This window comes from Typopeltis vanoorti, chromosome 22, assembly GCF_054136105.1.
Source record: "Typopeltis vanoorti isolate ZY-2024b chromosome 22, IOZ_Tvanoo_1.0, whole genome shotgun sequence".
Classification (NCBI taxonomy): domain Eukaryota; kingdom Metazoa; phylum Arthropoda; class Arachnida; order Uropygi; family Thelyphonidae; genus Typopeltis; species Typopeltis vanoorti.
The window spans coordinates 43,344,577-43,355,634 of NC_143570.1; the positions used below are offsets into that span (position 1 = coordinate 43,344,577).

The window sequence follows — 11,058 nt, forward strand, 5'->3', positions numbered from 1 at the left end:
TTACCTCTTAAAGTTCGTTTCTTCGTTGCAATTATCTTATAAATTTTATTTGCAATCTTTGCTACATGGTCCCTGAACTTCCACTTCCCATCTACTAACAATCCAAGATCCCTAGCCTGATCAGTTTTTTCTAGTAATCCCAATATAATACGACATTGGATATCTAATCACGACAAAGTGCATGACGTTACATTTACTGACATTGAAATGACATCCATTTTCTCATGCCCACAATTCCAGCATATTCAAATCATTCTGCAAATACTGCATATCAGCAGCATTTCTGATTACCCTACCTATCTTTGCATCATCATCAGCAAATTGATGTCGCTTGTCAAATCCATCCCAATGCCATTAGTGTAGAGATGGAATAACAGTGTACCAAGGACTGATGGTTGTGGTACACCACTAGCTACCTTAAATTTTGCAGACTCGCATCTCCGTATACTACTATTTGATATGTCAGTCAGCCATCCTCTTATTTACGCTAATATTTTATAATCGAAACTCATATTTTCCAATTTATGCAACAGTCTTCAATGCTGTATTCTGTCAAAGGCCTTAGCAAAATCCAAAAATAGCATGGTGTATTCATTACTGTTGTATAGTTCAACGATAATCCTATTATAGAATGTGAGCATTGTAATTAGTTGCAGTGCTCACATTCACAAACAGTTCCCAGAATCATTTCAAGTGAATATTACGGCAATTTTAAGCAGATTTATTTGGGACAATCCTTGCAGTAATTGCATTCCTGTTATGTCATATAATTATGTACGTTTAACCTTTTTATTTATTTTGCTTTGACGGTCGTTCAAAACATGCAAAGTGACCATGCAATTTACCGTAATACAGTCCTAATTGCTTTAGTTCTTTCGATTACAATTCCAAAAAAGCAGTCTTAGAGAGTCTTTTGTATATTTAATATTGTGATTTAATTGTGACTGTTGTGAATTGGTGGATTGAGACAGAGTTGTAGAATAGGTGCCCTCCCTCGATGAGTCTCTGGACTCCCTGGAAGTGTCAAGTAATAATAATAATCGCAAAATCATTTGGATTCTCTTTACGAAGTAAAAAATGTAAAAGCATGTCCATAGCAGCAGGCCAATGAGTATAACTAATCTTACAAATTTCCAAGAGAATCTTGATAGTTGGGCTTCATAACAGTTATTTGCGAATGAATATTACAGAAAACTGACAAGTTCAAAAGTCATTCCTTCAGAACATGCAGATTAAAGACCTCAAATGATATAGAAAGGAAATGTGAAGACAGTGAATATACGTAGTCATTCAAGACCCTTGCATTACATGTAATCTGAACTCCAGTTATCAATATATGCCAGATATACATTCCGTCTAACCAATCACACTGATGCTGTTTTGGAGAATTTGTCCATTAGCAGAACACATTATCCTAATTAATTTCCTAACCGACTTTTATATTTTATTTAAATATAAAAATAGTAGAAAACTCAAATATTTAAATCCTGAGAAATCAGTTTCTTACCTTCAACTTGTGCATCCACTTCATTGTTGCAAAATAGAATTCAATTAAGCCTGATGTAGCACAAACATTTTTTACATTTGGCTGCCAGGAATTTGTGCTTTTCGTTCAAATTAAATGAACATATACAAAACTTCTTACTAAGTACGTTCGGACGTTTGAAATAATTTGATTATTCCATTACTCGTAGTTTTAATTAAATTAGAATTGAATTACAAAAGTACTTCGTTTCTTTACTAAATGTCATACGGTAATTAACACGTCTGATGTTAGGTATTGCGACAATCATCAGAAAAGAACTGACATCGAGTCTTACTGCAAACAACACTTAAAAAGAAATCATTCGACTTAGTAATTAATTATTATTTTCAATTTTTGGATTTCAAATAACTTGGTAGGCAGCCTTTTTATGAAAAGACTGGGATTCTACTACCCCTCTGAAACCTAAAGAATTTTCTTATTGAAAACTTGGGGGGTAGCCACAAAACAAACATACCGATCGGGTAAACATAAGGTCGATAGGATTAAACGGTCTGTCATTATCCAAAGTTAGTTCTATAAGGAGCGAAATTATTTAATTAAAAGAGGCCATTAAACTTTATGTAAATTAGGATGGGATGGATATAAAATTATTTTTTATATAAAGTATTTTGGATTGTAATTTCTATATGAGGATGATTTTAATCATGTGATAGAGTTTCTATCGCTGGCTCCTTTTGGCATGTTTTTCATAAATTATGAAATGTAATATTCTATATGAATGTTCCATTTCGTAATTAATGACAAATGGAACATTCTAGATCCTTACTATTAAGTTATCATTTCTTTGGCGTAGGTGGATATTGCTACGTAAGGAATTCGAGACCGGATGTAACCACTAAACTTAACAGGCTGAGAATATATGTGTAGCCTCTCTTTTCCATGTCCTGAACAGCAGCATTGCAAAGATTCACGATGAATTACTCATTCATTTCTGGGTAAAGCCAATGGAACGAATTCTGCAGTCTCTTCCTTATTTAAATTCTAGATTTGGTCTCTTTTTTTATCTTTCTCCCTGTCTTCCTTTTGCTGTCTCTCTCCCAGACTTTCCCATTTCTGTGTATGCATTTCTTATCTCTATATCAGGTGCCAAAATCTAAGTGATGGGTTCCTCTTTTCACCCTTTCCTACTTCGTAGACTATCTGTCATAAGACAAACTTTCATCTTCGTCCCCGTTCACAGAGGCAGAACATATCTGCTCTATACGGCTGAACTAACCAGCTCAATGTGCTTCCTATACAGTACGGTCTACCTTATCGTGGGCGAAAGTACGTACTTATCAACTGAAGCGTGCTTTTCTTTTGCCCCTTTGGAAACTGACTGGAATGTTTATGGTTGGAAACATCCGATAACGGCCAATAATACCTGCAGCTTACGATGCGGTCGTAGGTCATTGCAGAAGACCTTCCCCCCCCCTTCCCAACACACATGCATCTAACAATCTGAACTACTTTTGGAATCGCAAAACCGAACCAGACACGAATGATTGCAACAGTTCAAAACAATGAGAATTCTATTTTTGGAATGTCAGCTTTTATGTACCGAAGAAAAGAAAAAGTAATAAACTTTTCAGCAGGTGACCTACATCGTCTGTAATTTTTTTGGTTGCATATATAAGTTTATCTACATGTATTGGACTCTATGAAATTATATTTTAATAAGAAATGCTTAGGGATTTTTTGTATATCCAAGTTCAATCAATTCCGTGTATCATTATATTAAGACGTATGTCTAGTTTGCATTGCTGGATTGATCACTTTTGGTGTGACTTTCTCATTTTGATAGAAAACACTGGTGGCTATGAGATCAAACATTTTGACCATCTATCTGACATTTTATGGCTTTGTAGGTTACATCATGGTAACTATTTTGTTGTAAAAAAATCGAAACAAACTTCTATGAAACAGGGCTACTAAAGCTGCACTGCTGTGCTTTTCAAATCGTATTCTAAAACAATCCTTTAATATTTGAAAATCTCATAATAAAGATAATTTTAATTTATGCAATTAATATAAATGAATACCACTAAAATAAATGTCCATTTAAGGATGTATTTTTAGGAAAAGATTATACTTCAAATCAGCTTGCCTATGAGTAAATATAAACAGTTCTAATTAAGCATGGTCTTCACCATGAGGACTAATGATAAACATAAAAGAATCTTCAATTGAGGTGTTTTTCGGTTATGTCTAGAATCGAATACTTATGAAATGCTAATATCAACTTAATAGAATCATAACACGTTGTGTTTGAATTTCACTCTGGTGTGTGTGTGTGTGTGTGTGTGTATATATATACAGTGTATATATACAGGGTGTTCGGGATAAATTTGACATATTTATAATTAATTATATTTTTCCGTAAGTTACATGTATTAACACACACTTCTCTTCATTTAAAAGTTTGGACCCTTCTTCATTCATATACAAGATGTCAGAAAGGATGGATAGCTGGAACCCACCTGAATCATGGAAGAGAATAACTTGTATCATGATGATTCGTGCCCGCCATCAAAATAAGGATATTACGACTGCTGACCAATGCTCCCTGAATACAGTAAAAACAATCAGGCATGAACTAGAGACTTGCAATGGTGACTACGAGGATGTAGCAAGAAGAAAGATCCCTAGCAGACGATCTGATTGCGTTCGTACAGCAGAATTCCTCGCAAATCTGCAGGAACAGGTGTTGAAGAACCCTGGCATTGGAATTCGGGCTTTGTTCGTGGAGTTGCTAACTGTAGTCAAGCCCTGGATAACAAGGGTAGCCAATGGTAGGCCGTATGTATGGCAGCAGGATTCGGCCCCTTGCCACACCTCTGGGAAAAGTCAAAAATGGTTGTCTGAAAATTTCTACGACTTCACCAGTCCAAATGTTTGGCCTCCAAACTCCCCAGACCTTAACCCCATGGATTATTTTGTATGGGGCGCAGTTGAAAAAGACACCAATCGCACTTCCAGTAATACAAAAGCCCAGTTAATGGATAAAATTAAAACAGTTTTTGCGGCCCTTCCCAGGGAGACTGTAGCATCAGCTTGTTCGAGGTTCCGAAGCAGAATTGAAGCTGTGATCGATGCTAATGGTGGTTATTTTGAGTAAATCTTGTTGATAGTATTGTAATTAACTCTGCCTGTAATGTTTTTTTGTCAATTCATTAAATTTAATAGATACAAAGAAGATTTTCTTTTTCCTTACGAAACTGTCAAATTTATCCCGAACACCCTGTATATATACACACACACACACCCACACACACTTTTTTTCACTAAATGCAAATAGCATTTATGTTTTCCCCATAATGTATTCTCCACTGGTGCATTTTTAATAATGCATTAAGGGATCACAAAACGTCGGTTGCATTTAAAATTTTTAAATTTAAATTTTGTAATAATAAACATCACGCCACTCATTTACTGCTTAAGACTTGTCTTTTAAAAATATGATCTGCGTTTGTTTTTCTTTAATTTCCAGTTCAACACATTTATATAAACATACCTTTAAATTAAAGACTCAGATTCCGATGATTAACTGTGTTTGAATGACTGAGACCTCAGTTTAATGTCATTTTTGATTTACAATAATTTGTCTGTTGTGTCAATTGTATTAAAGCTAATTGGTACCGCACATTTAAACGTTTCCTATTTTTTGCTGTTACACTCTAAAATTAGCATAATTTAAAATTGAAAATTTTAACTGACTTACAGGATAAAACCATCTGTGCAATCCATATTTATCTATAAACAACAAAGCATATTATTAAGTTGTTGGTCTTAAGTTGACAATGTGTATAAATGCAGATAAAAATGTGTATATATTTTCGTAAAGATAGAAATGCCTTTTCCACGGTTCTGATCACTCCCCTTACCTATCATAAAATGTTCTTAGTCATAAAATATCGATCAGCCTCGAATCAATTGATCCCCAAAACTTAGGCAGCTCTGAAGTTTCGTTCTAATTTATTTCTCCTTGGACAGATACTAACAGCTAGACTTACTGCCATTCATCATTCGGAATTTACCGTAATATACACTTTAATCCATTTCTTTTGGCTAGTGGACGTCAAAAGAAATACCGTACAGCATCTAAAATACTGCATGCTGTCAGGAAGATATGGAAAGCATTTATTTTTATATTACAAATATACACGACAGTAAACTGTAACAATAGTTTTATTTGCTTTTTCTTTTAAAACATTGGAATGACGCTTTTGTTTGCAAATGCATCTAAGCACACTTATAAAACTCCCACAGGAAAATATATTTCAGAAGATAAGTCTCTCTAAACAATCCGTTAACTCTTCAGTGTAGTTGGAAACTTATTTTTCTCAGAGAAGAATAATGGAAAGCCAGTGTATCTAAAACCTAAAGAGATAAAATGCGATTATACTTCCCAAACGTCATATCCGGTTTTGCGCACATATCAAGGTCTACATTGTTTTAAACAATTTGAATATTACATTCAACATACTTAAGCAGTAGCCTATTTCCAAATTGTTACATTTTCTTATTGGTAACGTAATTGTAGCGAATGCCCAGATACTAATTTACTGCATTCCAATTAAGACCGCATTATAGTTCTTATGAAGTAATGCATAGTGATAGAATTTTAAACAAGAATGATACAATGATGTGGAATACTCTACGTAATCATGCATGCAAATGCAATATTTGCCGGCGCTATGGTTTATTTATGCCTAGGATAAAACCCAACACAATCACCATACCCTTCAAACAAACCGAACAGCTCATGTTACTTTGAGTTTGAATAATAAAAAAGAATCATTTACATACATGAATAATACATGTCCAGACATATTTTTGTGATACATTCAATAGCAGATTAACGCCTCCTGTGTTGTCTGTATCCAGTCGAACGCTATAATCTTGAATATATACTTAGCTTTTGTTATGTTGTATTTCCTGTTGAGGGTGTTTTTGTTCTTGTCGCCATTTTTTTTTTAAATTCCCGAGTAGATAGCGGAACAATTTCGAGTTCAGCCTAAGGCTTATGAGTAAACTAGGGAGATAACAACAAAAAAAAAAACTTATCTTCCTACATATTCATGACCACATGCATAAGCCGTATTCCAGAGTAACCTAATACCCTTCTTCAACTTGACGTGATAGTAAAAAACCAAAAACGAAAAACATATAAAAGTTTTAATATTTCCAAGCGCGCACTTTTATCTTCAAGGACTGATGAAAACAAGACTGAAAAAAATATCGTTAATAATTAAATGAACAGAAATGATCATATAGAAGAGACACTGCATGTAATATATGTACATACATATTTATGTTCTTTGAATCCTCTTGCTGCTAGGTATTCAGCACAAACCATCTTCCCCTGTTTCTCGGCTTTGTGCATGCTTCATAATATGATAATGTCACAACACACGCAGTATATTAATGTATTACTGAAACGGCTTTGTTGTGTTTACATCTTCCATTTATATCTACTAAATGGAGTACGTATTGGTCAGGAACATGTTTCAATAATGCACAAACTAATAGCTAAACACGCTCTATGTGAGAGATGTAGTAATAATGCATTGAGAGAAACGACCATGTGTTCTCTCATATATACACACACACACACACACACACACACATATACATATATATACTAGTAGGAATGAGAAACTATCTTATTTATTTTTGATAAATAACAAAATTTATTTCATAGTGTAAATAGTTATATTTATACCGTTTGTTAAAATAATGAGCTTCCAGTTTATCATACAAGTAAACAAATAGGATGTATCATCCCCTTTAGTCCTCAAAAAAAAAAAAAGGCTGATTTGGGCATTAACTATGAAGTTTTGAAAGTAGTCTACAGAGATGTTGTACATGCGCATTATCGCGACCATTTTGCGATGTGATTCTTTGGTTGAAAGATCTTGGGTTTGCATCTTTCAGGTTGAGTGAGTTAACCTGTTTCATACTAAGATGGAGGATGTTTTCATCTTAGATTTTCCGCTCCATTGTGCAGTTTTTTCAGATGTAGCCGATTCTTATTATGAAATATTCGTTCCACTTCATCCCATGAATACTCAATTAGGTTTACATTTGGTAAAAGAATGAACAGCCACCTGACACCCTTACAGAACCGTAATATGATGAAAGGGGAAATGTGGTCTAGTCTGTACTATGGCAGTCTAGACATCACTGGAAAGAGGAAAATAAATCCAGGTGAATCAGGGGGAAAGTACAAAAAAAGAACTCTTGATACCACTACTAGCCTGTGTTATTGCTGCCTAGTACAACATGACCATTGACTGATGCTGCTGCTGCAGAAACACTCCATTCCCAGCTAACAGCCTTGAACAATGGCTATCGAAAGGCTAACTGTGTCCATTCCAAGTGATTAGTAGGAGTGTTCCTGTGCCCACCGTAGCCATAGATACTGGTTTGTATCTGACACAAGTGGAATTCGGTGACATCGAATACGGTCTATAACCTAGTTCTGCTACAAAGCTGCCATTGGATAAATGTTTTTGAATCAGTTAACTACCACCTGCGAACTCTAGACACTTGGAAATGAACACTTCGTCTCAACAAGGATGGTTAAGTTCTGTGATATTTGCGCTGGCATTTAGACGTTATCTCTCATATCGTGCTCGAAGTCACTCGTGTGATAATCGCTGTTGAGCAGCTATTAAGTTGAAGTACAACTCTATAAACTGTTCCTTGAAATCTGCCTACCTGCTGGGTATATAAACATATAGCTTGGATGACGATGAAAGGGTATACGATATGCACAACTCAATGTATGCTGTTGTAAACGCCATTTAATTTTTGTATATACAATAACAGTTTTCGAAATGAGAAGCGCATTAGCGACCTACGAAAAAAAAAAAAAAAAACGAAATATACGTTAGAATAAGTAGAAATATTTCTGTTATATGCTAATCTTTAAATTAACAAGACAATAGCTGTACAGCATTTATTTTTCTTATTTTCTTTTATTTTTAATAATGTTTAATAATGTGTCCATGGTTAGGTCAAATGCTAGATAATCCAGGAATACTTGTTCCAAATCTAACCCGATAGATGAATAAGAATAAATGGTAATAGACAATCGAATTCTTAGGCGGAAATAATTACAATTTTTTTCTCAAAACACAGAAACATTAAGACACTACAGCTGTTTTTCAAAGTGGAAAATTGAGCACTTTCAAATATCTATTACTCAGTAAATAGTTTACACATGAATGCTGCATAATGAAATAGTGATGAGCTTATAACAATAACTGTGATAGTTCCTTTACAAATTAATTTAGATGCATGTTAACATGAAACCTAGTTATTGAACAATGAACAGTTGAAAGTGTTTAATTCATTTTGAAATATGCTGTCTATTGAAGATGATCATAGTTTTAGTCACTGAATACCCTATAAGGTCTATCCTAATTTAATTGTAGTTATTTGTTTATACAATTATTGGCTTAATAGAAATTGAGCTAATAACACATAACAGATGGAGTTAACTTCCAATTATTTTAATTCTAAAACAGTTCAGAGTTAATTTTGTATTATAATCTTTTATTTAAGATATTATTATTATGAGTTCAGGGAGTTAGTCTAATCGAAAGATACTAGAAATTACTCAACCATTCGTTTTATTTATTTTTATTGTTTTATTTTCTGATAAAAATTTATAACATAAGATAAAATTTCATACTAAATCTTAATTTTACCTTGATCCTGATTTTATTTTCAGTCTTCAGAGCATTATGCACTGTACAGGCTTATAGAAGTTAATGAATTGCTGTGATTTTGACAAATAAAATGGACCATGTTCAGACCAGTAATCCCTAAGTACTAAAATGTCTCCCTAAATAGAATACTTGGATCAAGTTTTGAAAGCGTTTTCCAGACTCGTTTTCAACTCACACTATCTAATATTAAAATTCTATAGTAATATTAACAAATAACTAGACAGAATTAGTTATTTAGTAAATTATTTGTAATAAATAGTGCATAAAAATCTCGTGAATTCATTTACATATTATTTGCACACTTTTACAATTATTTAAGTTGTTTTAAATTTTCATTTGTTTTTTAGAAAAACAGGCAAAGAAGAAAATAGATAAACCAAATATCTTTCTACAGATTTATTTCTATCATTTGTTGAGCTTTCTATAATGGTAACTAAACAGCTGTAATTAACCTCATTTATATTACAGAATTTCTATTTAATCAATAAGAATCAGTGAGGTATATTCAGAATCTGAAACTGAAAAACAAAATTGCGTTCTGAAGAGAACGTAATGTGCTCTATCTCTTCAGTTTATTTCTATCAGAGAAAATGTCTCCTAACGGAGAAGCCAGGCAGCAACAAGTGGATAAATTGCATGCTCGCCGATCTTTTCTCTTAAAGATATGTGTACTTAATTAGCTTTGTAAGAAGAGGAAACAGAACATACCTTATGCGTTACTAATCACAAATCTTAGCTGGATTATATAAGAAACCACAAATAAGATTAAGAAACATTACTTACCAGATTGGCAATTCTACAAGTTTCGTATGGTTTGGTTGACTATCGACACCCCCCCTTTTGAAACAACAATTAGCTTCTCCTTACTGTGGATGAAGAAGATTCATTGTAAGCGAAGTCTTCCCGTTTTCTGTCATAACTCGCTGATACTAGGGTGGTTTCATTAGAACGCGCGTGCCGCCGTCATTTCACGAAATCACCAATTCGGCGCTCCTTTCATCGCGCTGCCTTCATATTCATCATTTCCAACGCGCCAGTCACTATCGCACAAATGCATTGCCTGTTTTATACTACATTTGCGCCGACCTACAAGGCAGGCACGAAAACAACCATAAAAGCCGAGGAGAAAGAAGAATTGAGGGGAAGGAAAATATAAAGGGGAAAAAATAGAGCAAAAAAAGCACTGAGCCTCTATTGAAAAATTCTTTACTGGTAGTTTCTATTCGTCATTGAGAACGATCTGTGATGTTTCATCGGACGACCTAACGCCGATTCGTTTCCCCGCATACACACAAACACACACCGCAATCGTTGCCAAGAACAATCTGTCAATATTTCCCGAAGCCCTTGTTACCTCTTCTAGACAACATATCTACCGCGTATACCAATGCCCACTGTGGCTGTGCTGTTGGAGACATATGTGTCAGCAAAGAATAGAAAAGCGCACCACCAGAGAGAGCAGCACTTGTTAGGCAGCGCATGCCACGTTCTACCTGGACTAGTCCACTGTATTCGATAAGGGAAGACTAAACACAGATGGGTGTAATAATTAACCATTATACTCTAGCGATGCTATTCGCATTTAATGGTTATACAAAAGAAGAGCTTCTTAATGACATTCTTCAGAAGATTTCTTGCGAGCCGTTCTTATTGGGTGGTATCTCCCATCTGCTCAGTGTATCGCACTGGTTGCCAGCATCTTAAGAGTTATAATGGTCACCGTTATGTGGGCATAATGTACCATGAAATGGACTTTTCATAAACGCGTGAGCCATTTTATGGTGCATATCTGTT

The 11,058-nt window shown here is 34.5% G+C and overlaps 1 protein-coding gene across 1 annotated transcript in view; it reads right to left on the reverse strand.

Moving 5' to 3' along the window:
• LOC150094359 (tolloid-like protein 2) overlaps nucleotides 1-10,611 on the reverse strand; it is a 123,865-nt gene extending 113,254 nt beyond the window's left edge. The window contains exon 1 of the mRNA XM_090412448.1: nucleotides 10,048-10,611. The gene's annotated coding sequence lies outside the window, so the exon portion shown is untranslated. The remainder of the gene's footprint in view (nucleotides 1-10,047) is intronic.
• Between the last annotated feature and the right edge of the window lie 447 nt (nucleotides 10,612-11,058).